The 14,641-nt window shown below is 38.4% G+C and overlaps 1 pseudogene; it reads left to right on the top strand.

Annotated features, from left to right (window-relative positions):
• Positions 1-14,354, top strand: part of LOC144251560 (kinetochore protein NDC80 homolog) — a 36,201-nt pseudogene extending 21,847 nt beyond the window's left edge.
• The last annotated feature ends 287 nt before the right edge of the window (positions 14,355-14,641 follow it).

Here is a 14,641-nt window from a genome sequence, read left to right as displayed (position 1 = left end):
TATGTTATTCCAGGATCTTCTAGCTTTCAGAGTCTGTGTTGAGAGATCAGCTGTTATCCTGATTGGTTTACCCCTAAATGTAATCTGCTTCCTTTCCCTTGTAGCTTTTAAAATTCTTTCCTTATTCTGTATGTTGGACATCTTCACTATAATGTGTCTAGGTGTGGATCTCTTATGGTTTTGTACATTCGGCGTCCTGTAGGCTTCTAGGATTTGGGATTCTGTCTCATTCTTCAAGTCTGGGAAGTTTTCTCGTATTATTTCATTGAATAGGCTGTGTATTCCTCTGGTTTGGAGCTCTGTGCCTTCCTGTATCCCAATGACTCTTAAATTTGGTCTTTTGATATTGTCCCATATTTCTTGGATGTTCTGTTCATGGTTTCTTAGCAGACTTGCTGAGCTGTCTATGTTCTTTTCCAGTTGAAATACTTTGTCTTCATTGTCTGATGTTCTCTCTTCTAAGTGATCTACTCTGCTGGTAGTATTCTCAATTGAGTTTTTAAGTTGGTTTATTTTTTCCTGCAATTCTAGTATTTCTATTTGTTTGTTTTTTATTTCCTCTATCTCCCTGTGAAATTGATCTTTTACTTCCTGGATTTGTTTGTCAATGTGATCTTTCATTATCTGATTTTGCTGTCTCATGTCTTCCTTGAGACTCCAGATCATCTGAAGCATGTATATCCTGATCTCTCTATCTGACATTCCATCTGTTGCACCTATTACCTCTTCTAAAGTTGAGTTGACCTGCATTGCCTGTGGTCCTTTCTTTCCTTGTCTTTTCATACTGCTGGCGTTTCTTTCTGCTTGGTGAAACTGTTGTGTTTTGAAATTTTCCCTCTATTTATTTATATTGCTCTTGTATAGTTGAATAATCACCCTTGCAGGGCATGTAGTGGCTGTGATCCTCCTCCAATTGGTGTGATCCGTCTACCACGCTGGGAGGCCCTAGGTCTGCTCTGCTGGTCGGTCAAAGGTCCGCCTACCCAGCAGGTACGAGGGGCACCTCTATCACTCCGCAGGTTATTGGGCCTAACCTCCCGATGGGTCAAAGGTTCCCCTAGCTTGCAGGGGGCTGCTCCCGGAGCGAGAGCTAGGCCTCCCGGGGGAGCCCGGATGGTGGAGGCCGACTGCCGGTTCAGGCGGGGTGGGCCAAGCCGCACTGGGTGCCGGCGGCTTGCAAACGCGGCTGGTATCAGCAGGACTTATCTCCTGCACCCGCTGCGGGGGCACCTTTATCGCCGAGTAGCTGCGGTCGCGTGATTGGGACCCGGGCGGGTGGGGCCGCTTCTCCCAGGGCGAGAGCTGGGCCTCCCGGGGGAGCCCGGATGGCGGAGGACTGCCGGTTCAGGCGGGGTGGGCCAAGCCGCTCCGGGATCCCGTGGGATGCAAAGGTGGCTGGCGTCTGCAGGACTTAACTTCTGCACCCGCCGCCGGTTCGGGCGGGGCGGGCCAAGCCGCTCAGGGTTCCCGCGAGTTGCAAAGGTGGCTGGCGTCTGCAGGACTTAACTTCTGCACCCACCACGAGGGCACCTTTATTGCCGAGTAGCTGTGGCTGCCTGATTAGGAACCGGGCGGGTGGGGCCGCTTTTCCCTGGGCGACAACTAGGCCTCCCGGGGGAGCCCGTATGGTGGAGGACTGCCGGTTCGGGCGGGGCTGGCCAAGCCGCTCAGGGATCCCGCGGGTTGCAAAGGCGGTTGGCGTCTGCAGGACTTAACTTCTGCACCCGCCGCCGCTTGGGCAGGGCGGGCCAAGCCGCTCAGGGTTCCCGCGGGTTGCAAAGGCGGCTGGCGTCTGCAGGATTTAACTTCTGCACCCGCCACGTGGGCACCTTTATTGCCGAGTAGCTGTGGCTGCCTGGTTAGGAACCGGGCGGGTGGGGCCGCTTTTCCCAGGGCGAGAGTTAGGCCTCCCGGGGGAGCCTGTATGTCGGAGGACTGCCGGTTCCGGCGGGGCGGGCCAAGCCGCTCAGGGATCCCGCGGGTTGCAAAGGTGGCTGGCGTCTGCAGGACTTAACTTCTGCACCCGCCACGTGGGCACCTTTATTGCCGAGTAGCTGTGGCTGCCTGGTTAGGAACCGGGCGGGTGGGGCCGCTTTTCCCTGGGCGAGAGCTAGGCCTCCCGGGGGAGCCTGTATGGCGGAGGACTGCCGGTTCGGGCGGGGCGGGCCAAGCCGCCCAGGGATCCCGCGGGTTGCAAAGGTGGTTGGCGTCCGCAGGACTTAACTTCTGCACCCGCCGGTTCGGGCGGGGCGGGCTAAGCCGCTCAGGGTTCCCGCGGGTTGCAAAGGCGGCTGGCGTCTGCAGGACTTAACTTCTGCACCCGCCACGTGGGCACCTTTATTGCCGAGTAGCTGTGGCTGCCTGGTTAGGAACCGGGCGGGTGGGGCCGCTTTTCCCAGGGCGAGAGCTAGGCCTCCCGGGGGAGCCTGTATGTCGGAGGACTGCCGGTTCGGGCGGGGCGGGCCAAGCCGCTCAGGGATCCCGCGGGTTGCAAAGGTGGCTGGCGTCTGCAGGACTTAACTTCTGCACCCACCACGAGGGCACCTTTATCTCCAAGTAGCTGAGGCCACCTGGTTAGAAACCGGGCGGGTGGGGCCGCTTCTCCCGGGGCGAGAGCTAGGCCTCCCGGGGGAGCCCGTATGGCGGAGGACTGCCGGTTCGGGCGGGGCGGGCCAAGCCGCCCAGGGATCCCGCGGGTTGCAAAGGCGGTTGGCGTCCGCAGGACTTAACTTCTGCACCCGCCGGTTCGGGCGGGGCGGGCTAAGCCGCTCAGGGTTCCCGCGGGTTGCAAAGGCGGTTGGCGTCTGCAGGACTTAACTTCTGCACCCGCCACGTGGGCACCTTTATTGCCGAGTAGCTGTGGCTGCCTGGTTAGGAACCGGGCGGGTGGGGCCGCTTCTCCCAGGGCGAGAGCTAGGCTTCCCGGGGGAGCCCGTATGGCGGAGGACTGCCGGTTCGGGCGGGGCGGGCCAAGCCACTCAGGGTTCCCGGGGGTTGCAAAGGTGGCTGGCGTCTGCAGGATTTAACTTCTGCACCCGCCACGTGGGCACCTTTATCGCTGAGTAGCTGTGGCCGCCAGGTTAGGAAGCGGGCGGGTGGGGCCGCTTCTCCCAGGGCGAGAGCTAGGCCTCCAGGGGGAGCCGCCTGCCGGAGCGGCTGATGGTTGGGGGACTAGACCTCTGTGCCCGCGTGGCCTTCCAAGATCCACTTCTCTGGGGCAACCTGTCACTTCGAGTAAACCTACCAGTTCACAGCAGCTCTCCTCTTAAGGAAGTTATGGTAGAAGTTCCTCCGTAGCTAGGCTGCAGCTGTTTCGATGAGTCTTTCATATCCCGTTAAAGTGGAGACGTTGGAGTCGCTGCTTCCTCGCCGGCCGCCATGTTGGATCCCCACTTATTTTAAATAAATGAAATGTGTTAATTTGTACATTGACAAAACTAAGGTTTTTATTTATGTTTCATAATTTTTCTGTCTAGCATTTGGAAAAGTAAGTATTAGTTAAAACCTGAACATGGACACTTATTCTAAATTGTTTATGAGGTAAATGGAAGAATAGTAATATACTACTTACCAATCAATTATAGTCTTAAAATTATTATATAGATTTAGTATGAATAAAACCTTTCATCTTTTATGTATTTTTAAGTTGCCACCCTTATTACTAAAAATTACTAAATCACTAAACTACTAAAATAGTCATAACATTTTGCATAAAATTGCAGAAATACCAGTTGAAAACCATATGAAATAGGGCTACTTTATTTTTAACATTTCTTTTTGTGTTCTCTCCTTAGATTGAAACACAATTAGCAGAATATCACAAACTGGCTAGAAAATTAAAACTTATTCCTAAAAGTGCTGAGAATTAGAAAGGTTATGACTTTGAAATTAAGTTTAACCCTGAAGCAGGCGCCAACTGCCTCATCAAATACAGGGCTCAAGTTTATGTAAGTAAATTACGAGATTGTTATCTGAAAGAATTTGAACTTAAATATGTCCATATCCCAGGACTAAAGAGAAAGAACTTCTTGGTCTTCTTTCTTCTTTGTGGTAGAAATCTTGTCTTTGTTACAGCTAACTCTTCAAAGTATAAAACCTTTTCTTCTTCTCTAGCTACTTTATTCAACTATCCATAAGTAATTAATGTATATACAAGACAAACACCAAGACTGTACAGACAAGCATGACAACCTTTGCTCCTAGTTCCCTCATGGGAGAAAGATATAAATGAATGAATGACAAATATGTGCTCTATTAGAAGTCTTTACAAGATATAACATGATTGGTTTTTCCCAGGTAGCAATAAAACTCCACAGAGATGGTGACCATGGAATGAAATCTTGAAAACTGAAATATTCATGGGATGGTGTGTGAAAGGCACAAGGACACACATGAAAGCATAAGATGTAACAATGCATTAAGGAGTACCAGCAGTCAACAATGAGAAATCTATGCCTAATTTTGCAATATGACCAAGGAAATAATTTTGGGAAGAAAATTTTTAGTTTGCTCTATCACAATGTCTTACTTATTCATAAATTTTAATATTTTATTGGCCCCTTAAAATGCCCTCTTTCATGATACTTACATTTATGTTTTTTGGGTTTTTTTGTTTTGTTTTGTTTGTTTGTTTTTTTGTGGGTGTGGGGGTTATTGGGGATTGAACTCAGGAGCACTCAACCACCAAGCCATATCCCCAACCCTATGTTATATTTTATTTAGAGACAGGGTCTCAGTGAGTTGCTTAGTGCCTCATTTTTGCCGAGGCTGGCTTTGAACTCATAATCCTTCTGTCCCAGCCTCCTGAGCTGCTGGGATTATATGAGTGTGCCATTGCTCCCTGCTGATACTTAGTTTTTTGAATAGAAGGTTGTCAAATTCAAAAGCTATGCACTTTTTCCCTTGAGAATTATTCAACAAATATTAATTGAATATATATTATGTTGAAGACCAGCTACTATGCTAGAGGTAAAATACATAGATAAAACCTTTACTTTCCTGGAGATTAGTTTATTAGTGGACTGAAATGGGTTAAGTTAGACTTAGCCAGATATAGTAGTACATGCCTATAATTTATTCTACTCAAGAGACTGAGGCTGGAAGGTGGCAATTTCGAGATCAGCCTCAGCAATTTAGTGAGCCCCTTCCTCAAAATTAAAAAAAAAAAAAATAATTGACATGCCTGGGAATACAGCTCAGTGGTAGAGCACCACTATTTAAAAATTTACCCCAAATTTTTAAAGACCACCATAATGGCCTATGAGTTTTTCTTTTGGAATGATGGAATGTTTAGAACTAGGGATATGTTTACATAGCATTGGGAATCTCTAAATACCACTCAATTTCACACTTAAATTTAACCTATTTCAGTTTAACCATCTTAAAATGTGAATTTCACCTCAATAAAAGAAAAGAATAATGAGAAGCAACAAAATTGAAATTAAAAACTGTAGGACCTATCTGGAGAATATAGCATAAAAATACAACCTACATATAAATTGTTTTCAAAAATATACTGTAGTAAATCCAACCTCAGCAATTTACAGAGGCCCGAAGCAACTTAGCAAGACACTGTCTCAAAAAATACAAAGGGCTAAGGATGTAGCTAAATGGTATAGCATCCCTGGTTTCAGTCTCCAGTACCAAAGAAAATAAGAAGAAGAAAAATTACTTCGGTAAACCTAGTGTACCGACAAAATATATAGAAGTGAATTTCCAGAATAGATGAACAATTCAGAAAAATTACTTCGGTACACCCAGTGTACCTACAAAATATATAGAAGTGAATTTCCAGAATAGATGAACAATTCTTGAACTTTGCAAGTATTAAAAACCAAGAGCGGGTTATATTCTACAGTCATAGAAATTACATTAAGAATTAGTTTTATTTTCTTAGTAATGTTGTATTAAATTAAAAATATTACAGCTTTCCAGGCACATACCTTTATAATCTAGCTAGTCAGAGGCCAAGGAATGAGGATGGCAAGTTCTAAACCATCCTGGACAACTTACCAAGCCACTGTCTCCAAAATTATTTTTTAAAGGGTTGGGGATGTAATTCAGTGGCAGAATGTTTGCCCAGCATGCACAACGCCCTGAGTTCAATCCCCATGATAGAAATCAATCCCTGTATCACAATTTACATATTCCACATAAAATAAATTTTGTAATTACCTTTCACTAACATTCTCATGTTTTGTATAGGTACCCCTCAAGGAACTCCTGAATGAAAATGAAGAAGAAACGAATAAAGCTCTGATTAAAAAAAAATGGGTTTGGAGGATACTTTAGACCAAGTAAGTAATGAAACTTAGCTTAAAGCAAAAATAAGGGTTTTTTTTTTAAAGCCTAAAATTAAATGTGTTTCTAGTTGCCAAGGAATTAATTTTTATTTAAAAAATTCTGTAAAATGAAAGTTGGTACAAATTTGACTGAAATATTTGAAGTAACTTATCAAGTAACTTAAATATCCTAGGCTTCTTATATCACTATGATATAGTGATATGAAACTAGATTTCATTCCCTTTTTGGGGGTGTAAGAGAACTACAGAATTCCTTCTTTACTTGAAATGATATTCTTTTTTAAATCTAAAATGGATTTGAGGTGTCTATGTTTAAAGTATGTATGTGTCATTTATGGTGAGGCTAGCCAACTGTGATGGATTTAGAGGTTTCTTTTTGCCAAGTATTTCTTTCTAGATCATGGAATTTCAGGAGAACTTAAATGCTAATAGAAGTCCATTTAGTTTTCAGAAAGTTCCTGTTTCTGAGATCCTTGAAACAATTATGAAACAATTCCAAGCCAACCACCTATATCCCTGAAAAAGGCCTAATATTATATTTAATAACCTTTAAAGTAAACATTGCTGTAGTAGTTGATTGAGAAAAGTTAAGAAGTTACTTCCCAAACACACTAGAGTGTGTTTTTATGACACCAAACAATTAAAGGAAGCCCCTAGTTGTTAATTCAACTCTTCAAGAACTATTGTGTGGGCTGGGAATATAGCTCAGTTGATAAGAGGGCTTGCCTTGCATTCACAATGCCGTGGGTTCAAACCCCAGCACCACAAAAAAGAAAAGAACTATTGTGTTCTGACTAGGATTCCTGGATAAGAAAGAAGTCTTATCTTTTCTCTAAGTAGAAATATGTTTATTTTTTCTCACTTAGAAACAAAACCTAATTGTAGTTCACAAATAATTATTCTAATAATCCACCGAAAGTCATTTTTTAAAATTAAAAAATTCTATAACAACTCACTTTGGCTGAGTGCAAGCGGTGCACGCCTGTAATCCCACCAACTCAGGAGACCAAGACAGAAGGAATTCAAAGCCAGACTCAGCAAAAAATCGAGGCGTCAAACAACTCAGTGAGATTCTGTCTCTAAATAAAATACAAAAAAAATAGGACTGTGGGGGCTGTGGTTGTGGTTCAAGGGTAGAGTGCTTGCCTAGCACAGGCAGAGCTCTGGGTTCAATCCTCAGCATCACATAAAAATAAATAAATAAAATCAAGGTATTGTGTCAAACTAAAACTAAAAAAATAAATATTAAATTAAAAAAATAGGACTGGGAATGTGGCAAAGTGGTTGAGTGCCCTGAGTTCAATGCCTGGTACCCCCAAAATAAAAAAAAGAATTACTTTGTATTAGAAAGTTAAAAAACAAATTTGAAACTCCTCAAAAAAGCAAGTTTGAAACATTATTGAGTAATTTGGGATTTATGAAATATTAGACTATGGGAAGAAAGTTTAGACTGTATACAAGGTGTGCTGATTATTTGAGACAAGGTCTTTTTTTGACCTGCTTCAGGTTGATTTTCTTTTTTTTTGTTGAAATGGACATTAAATCTGAAGAACCTCCAAAAGATGACTTCCAAGCTATAGGGGCCTCATGACTAAAACAACTTTCAGAATGACTTGAAACTTGATAGACTTTGAGCAGGAAATCTTGGGGAAAGAAAGTTTTATAAAATGTTGACTATAGGCTAGGCCTCATGTTAGTATTCTAAAGATAAACCTACCCTTCAAGGGCTCCCACTTGGAGAAAAAGGCTGACATTTCTGCAGTTATGCTAATCACATTTGCATTTTTGCAAAACCCTTTAAGTTAAGGGAAAATGTGGCTTAGAAAGGATGCAACCGAAAATGTTAAGAGATTAAACCAAACTATTCATAGTAGAAACAGAGGGAAGGGGACAGGTTTAGGAAGTGTTAAGAAGGTAAATAAATTCCAAGGATTTCATGACCAAGCTTGGAGAAAAAGAAGTTCTATAATGACTTCCAGATTTCTGGTATGGACAACTGAATGGACTATAGTGTATTACCTAGAGGAAGAAAAGCGAGAGAAAGTTGAAGCAGTAGATTCAGAGCATGAGAGAGACCAGGGCTGAAAATACTTTTGATAGTCTTTAGCACACATATGATAGATGAATCCATGGGTGTGGATGATATTTCTTGGAATGTATAAATAAAATAGCAGAACATTGAATCCTGAGAAACAATGACATTTAAGGGATCGAGAAAGAAAAAAAAATCCTGGAAAAAAATACTTATAAAAAGTGGACAAAATAGCTAGAGAGTTATTTATTTTGAAGAAGAGAATATGTAGTAGAAGCCAAAATATGGGAAACTTTAAGAAGAAAGTAATCAGTAATTAGTAATACCTGATGCTAATGAGACTAAAGCAATTGGAAATAGTAAATATCATACAGAAATTAATAAATTGGAATAATGAAGCTAATCAATCTGAAAAATATTTACAGATAATTGCCAAAACTATTCAGTTAAAGAAGGAAAATGTGAGGTAAGAAGTAGACAGTTTATAGAGAGATGGTGGGAATTCATTTGAATTACAGAGTAATTCATGTGAACGAAAATCTTACTGGAAGGGCTAAGGATGTGGCTTAATGGTAGAGCACTTGCCTAGCATGCACAAGGCCCTAGGTTGTATCCCCAGCATTGCAAAAATAAAATAAAAAAGATTCTATAAAAATCTTATCTTTAAAATTGTTTTTTTTATCAAATTGAATTACAGCATGAATAATACAAATCTCAAAATTGACTCAAAATAAAATGTCAAAACACTTAAGTAACCAGAAACAAAAGTACAGAAATAATTAGCTCTCCGAAAAGATTTCAATAACAGGTGATTTTTACAAAAGTTCATTGTTTTCAATTATTGAAGGTCAGATGATTTCTATGACATGTAAATTGTTAAAAAGCACAAAGAGACCTAATTTATTCTTAAAGGCTAGTGTATACCACAACAAAAACATCACAAAAGAAAGTCAAACCAATCACTCTTACAAGCCATGGATGTGGGTGATATTACTTAGAATGTATAAATTAAATAACAGAAGATAGAATACTAAGCAACAGTGATATTTAAGGGATCAGAAAAGGGAAAAAAAGATTCTTTACATGTTTTATATTCTTACAAATATAAATGTACAGGTAAACTTAAATATTTGCCACTGAATTTTAATTAGCAAATATTTTCTTGAGTGTCTCTGTGGCTGGTACTATAATTAGTGTCGGTAGTACTATTATAGTACAGCTCTTGCCTTTTCGATTGAAAAGACAGGTATGAAAACAATTTCTTCTATCATAACATTTTTGTAGTATAAATAAGCTGTGTATTCTTATATTACCATAAGATAAGCACAGGAGTCTTTCTGAAAGATGCAGTAACTGAATTGAGCTAGGACTTCACCAGTGAATACAAAGAAATTTACATGTGTGCCCTAAATAAAGGCACAGCAATCAAAGTAACCAGCTTGTTAACAAATTGCAAGAGTGTTAAGTGTGATAAAAGAAAAGCCTGGGGAAACAATAATCTAATTGTTATTAACTTGTCCTTACTTACTAGTAGAATTTTTATTCTATAGGCAATGGGGCCATTGAAGGTTTTTAAGTAAGAATGCTAATCACCTATGTATTTGGCATTTTCAAAAAATAGATGAGGTTCATGAACCAGAAACATAGACTTAGGAGACTAAACTATATTCTGTGTAACAAATGATAAGGACCCACACCAAGGTTACTACAGTGAGGAGGGAGAAAAGAAATTGGAAGGCGGAGACAATAGAATTCAGTACTGAAGTGTGAACAGTTGGATGTGAAGGCTAGAAAAGTGAAATAAAGAATGTCTAGGTACATTGTATCTGGCAAATGGGCATGTGATGTTGTTCTTTACCTTGATATTTAATGAGAGAGAGGTACAGAACAGAGTTGTTGCAGTCTTGGATATGCCGAGTTTCAGGTCTCTGAGTCATCAAAGTGTAAAATCAGTATGTGTATGTATGTTTTATTTTAGCAGGCAGTTTCTTAAAGTCAAAAGATCTCACAGATGTGATGTGAGAGAGCACTCTCCCATGTGAGCAAGTGAGACTACAGCCAGGATCAGAATCCTGGAAGAACATCTATATCCAAATTATGAATAGAAAAAGAAATGTAAAGGAATGTGAAGAGGGACTTTCCAAAACTTAGAGATAAAATCAGGAGATTCCATGGTCTTAAAAACCAAGGAAGGGCTTTTAAAAAGAAGCTAATAGTAACCACAATTAGTACTAAAATGACAAATAGAATTAAATATCTGAAAGGTAGCCATGGGCTTTAGATTTTAAGATTTTACCGAAGAGCCAGGGGTGTGCTTAATGATAGAGGACATGCTTAGCCTTCCAGAACCTGGGTTTTATCCACAACCAACCCACCAGCCTGGATTGAAGGGGTTGAGGGGAAGAAAGAAGTTACCAGTGACATTTGCAGAAAAGGCTTCATGCAGCCAACAAGCCAGAAATCGTATTATTGTGAGTTGAGGTATGGATAGTAGAAAAGGAGATATAGTATTATGAATAGATTTGCCTTTGTGGATTACTCCACATTATAGTACTACCAATATTTGAATCAGAAGAAAGGATTTGGAACAGTAGTGAGAAAAGAGATGTGTAGAAAAGCTTTCTGGTTTTTGTGGTTTTGTTTGGTTTTGCCAAATAAGGGAATTGTTTGGTTTTAATGATGTGAGAAGGATTCGAAGGGAATGAGGATAAAGTTTAAATATTAGGAATAAAAGAATGCACATTTAAAGAAGGAAAACCCTCATACAATTATGTTGATTAGAGGCAGGAAATAATGGAATTCCACATTGGTGGTTTCTGTTAGTGATTAAAAAAAGAGAAGCTCATATAATGGAAGTAATTATCGTATCTTGGATTATCAACAACTTGAGCTCTTGATAAAAAAGTATGCCAAATATTTTCTTTATTATTTTCTCTTTTTGCCTCAATGAATATTTTTATAATCAGGGGGAAAATGTTTAATAGACATATCTTTGTTGGAGTTGATACAGAAAGTAGAAACTGTTAAACATTGTTTTGACCAGCCATGAGAAACTATTAGGATGTCCTTTCGTCTTATTGCAGGTAAATTTAACAAAACCACTTGTTAACTTGTTAGTCCCTTCAAAAATAACATGTACATTTAGAAAATATCTTTTTAGTTTGAACATCTGGTTTTGATTTCTGACCCTATGCTAACTGTGTGAACCCAAGCAAAGAGCATTCTTTCTAATCCACTCCTCTCATATGTAAAATAATAAAAGAACATTCTGTATATGGAATTGTCTTTAATAAGTATAATTATTTAATTACCTTATCTTTTGCCAAATAAACTAAGCTTTTCAAAAAAAACATATTTTTTTAAAATTTCATTCTTGTATGTGAAGAGTCATCATCTCAAAAAAAGAAAAAAAAAACCTGACAGCTCTTTATACATTTTTCTTTTTCTGTTTCCTGTGGGAAATATTTTCTTGATCTACCTGAAGAAAACTTTTAATCATAGCCATCAACGGGTATCAGCAGTTATCAAGAGGAAATGAACTTTAGACACAGTTCTTCAGTTTGGGTTTCAAATTATTTCCAAGGTCAAGCTTCAACAAGATTAAATATGATTACCTTATTAATCTTTCAAAAGAATGTATAACTATAACCAAGTAGCAAGTATTATGCAATAAAATTAATATAAAAAATTATCTTTTAACATCTCAGAAAGTGAACACACAAATAGGAAGCTACATATATATGAAGTATATAAAATATAAAGTATATAAAATATAAAAAATCTAGACAGCAAAAGTAATTTATACTTATGAATATGTTGGTATAACAATATTAATAATATGTAATAATGTGATGTGTATAATATTTATATAATATGTGAGTATTTATAAAACACTCCCATAGCTACCACTAGAAATACATATTAGTAATTTGAGTTTTTTGTTTTTGTTTTTATTTGTTTTTGGTTTGGTTTTTTGGTTGTTGTTTTTATGTTTTGCTTTTTGTTTTTGTGTTTTGTTTTGAGTTGCTAGGTATCAAACCCAGGGCCTCACACGTGCTAGGTAAGCACTCTACTACTGAGCTACATTTCCAGCCCTAGTAATCTTATTTTAAAGTTTCTTTGGAATCAGTTCCTTTTGGAGAATAATAAAATATTTGGACAAACAATAGATTGGAAGTCAAAAAGACTAGAAGAAATAACATTGGTATAGTTAATTGATTGAGAATGTAAAAGTTAGCCAGTCGAAGTGGCTCATGCTTGTAATATCAGCTCCTCAGGAACCTGAGGTAGGAAGATCACAAGTTCCAGGCCAGCCTAGGCAACTTGTCTCAAAAAATGAAAAAAGGGCAGTGGTTGTTGCTCAGTAGTAGAATTCTTGCCTGTAGGGCCCTGGATTCAATCCCCAGTATTGTCTAAAAAAATGATAACAGAAAGAGAATATAAAATTATATGATATGTTAAATTTCTTTGATGTATAGTTATGATTCTCAACCAAAGTTTTATTCCCCAAGTTGAATACAATGATAACAGAAAGCAAGAGAAGTGTGAGAACACTGAAAGAGGAAGTTCAAAAGCTGGATGATCTTTACCAACAAAAAGTTAAGGTAAGAACTTGGCCAATTTGTTCAAGTTAGCCAAAACTGTGTCATGATTGACTTACCATATAGTCTAGCATTAAAACTGAAATCTTTATGTTTGATTGTCTTCTCTTAAAATTTATTGTAAATCATTTATCTTGTCCTTTAAAGAACATTTTTCTGGATTCAGGTTATTTCAGCATAGAACACATCTGGTATTTTATACTTGCATATGTGATTAAGTATTCTTACAAGACAAAAACATATTTTAAACATATGTCTTCTACCTTTTTATAGAGATTCAGTGTTATATACTCCTAAACTTGAGCACCAGTAAAGTCTTATTGTATGCATAATTGCCCATCAAGAGTTATTGTGTTGCTGGGTGGGATTAAAAAACAAAAATAGTCACTGAATGCCTGTAATCCCAGCTGCTTCAGAAGCTAAGGTTGTAGAATGGCAAGTTTAAAGCCAGCCTTGGAAACTTAACCCAAACCTGTTTCAAGATAAAATGGATTGAGGATGAAAACTATTTTCATGAAGTTTACAAGGCAGAAAAAATATTAAGATTGATTCTTAATTACTTTATATGTCACCCCCTGACCAGCATTTTACTTAGAGAAGTATTCAAATGACTCTGTTCATTAACACTTAGACAATTTAAGTGAAATTTTGAGCTATACCATTACTAATGCCAGCAAAGTATCCAGAAATTGAAAACTTTTTTCTTATTCTGTATATGTGGAACCCATGCATTTTTTGTTTGTTTATTTTTGTTGTTGTTGTTATTGTTATTGTTTTGTTTTTTTTAAAATAGTATCCAAATTTTAGAAAATTTACCACAAATTATGATCTATATGTGAGATATTTAATAATAATTTTTGTTTTATCATGTATGCTCCTTGACAGTGCTTAAGTTTATTCTTTGAAGCACTTAAATGAAAGATTTTAAGATACATACTTTATCTTCAAAAACCTAGAAATTGTATTTGGGCTTCTTTGTGCACAGTTAATGCCACTGTGAAATAATGACCTAAAAATTCAGGTTTGTAGAAAAAAAGTATCAAAAAGAAAATAAAATAGTCAGACTTGAAAATTCCAAATTAAAGCTATACAGACCTCTTGAAAAGGTCACATCTGTGTTATATTTATAATACAGAATTCCCAATGGCAATTGTGGTAAGCATCCTGAGAATATAAATGATGCAATCTGGATTGTTTTAAAATGCTTTATGTACTTTTAAAAATCTACCTTGAATATATGGAATATGAATATCAAAAACATGTAACCATGACTTTATCCTAATAGGAAGCTGAGGAAGAGGATGAAAATGTGCCAAAGAGCTTGAGTCCTTGGAGAAACATAAGCACCTGCTGGAAAGTGCTGTTAATGAGGGCCTCAGTGAAGCTATGAATGAGTTAGATGCTGTTCAGCGGGACTAAGTTCATCTAACCAAGATTTATTTATTTATTAGTTGCTTATAATTTCTATAAATCTATATCTAATTTTTTCCTTTAATTCCTATTATAAAGTTATTTGTGGTGGAGAGAGTGGTGAATAGAACTTAAGCAGAACAACTTAAAATGTTAGATACATTCTTCTACTGTTATAGTTATTGCCCCCAAGAAATGATTCATTTTAAATTTAATTGATTAGTGAATTTTTATCCTTGAAAACAAAATAACATTTTTTAAAAAATATTTATATTTTTAGTTGTAGTTGGACACAA

This window comes from Urocitellus parryii, unplaced genomic scaffold, assembly GCF_045843805.1.
Source record: "Urocitellus parryii isolate mUroPar1 unplaced genomic scaffold, mUroPar1.hap1 Scaffold_107, whole genome shotgun sequence".
Classification (NCBI taxonomy): Eukaryota; Metazoa; Chordata; class Mammalia; order Rodentia; family Sciuridae; genus Urocitellus; species Urocitellus parryii.
Note: the sequence above shows the minus strand (reverse complement) of the source record. Positions and strands in the feature narration are given on the sequence as shown.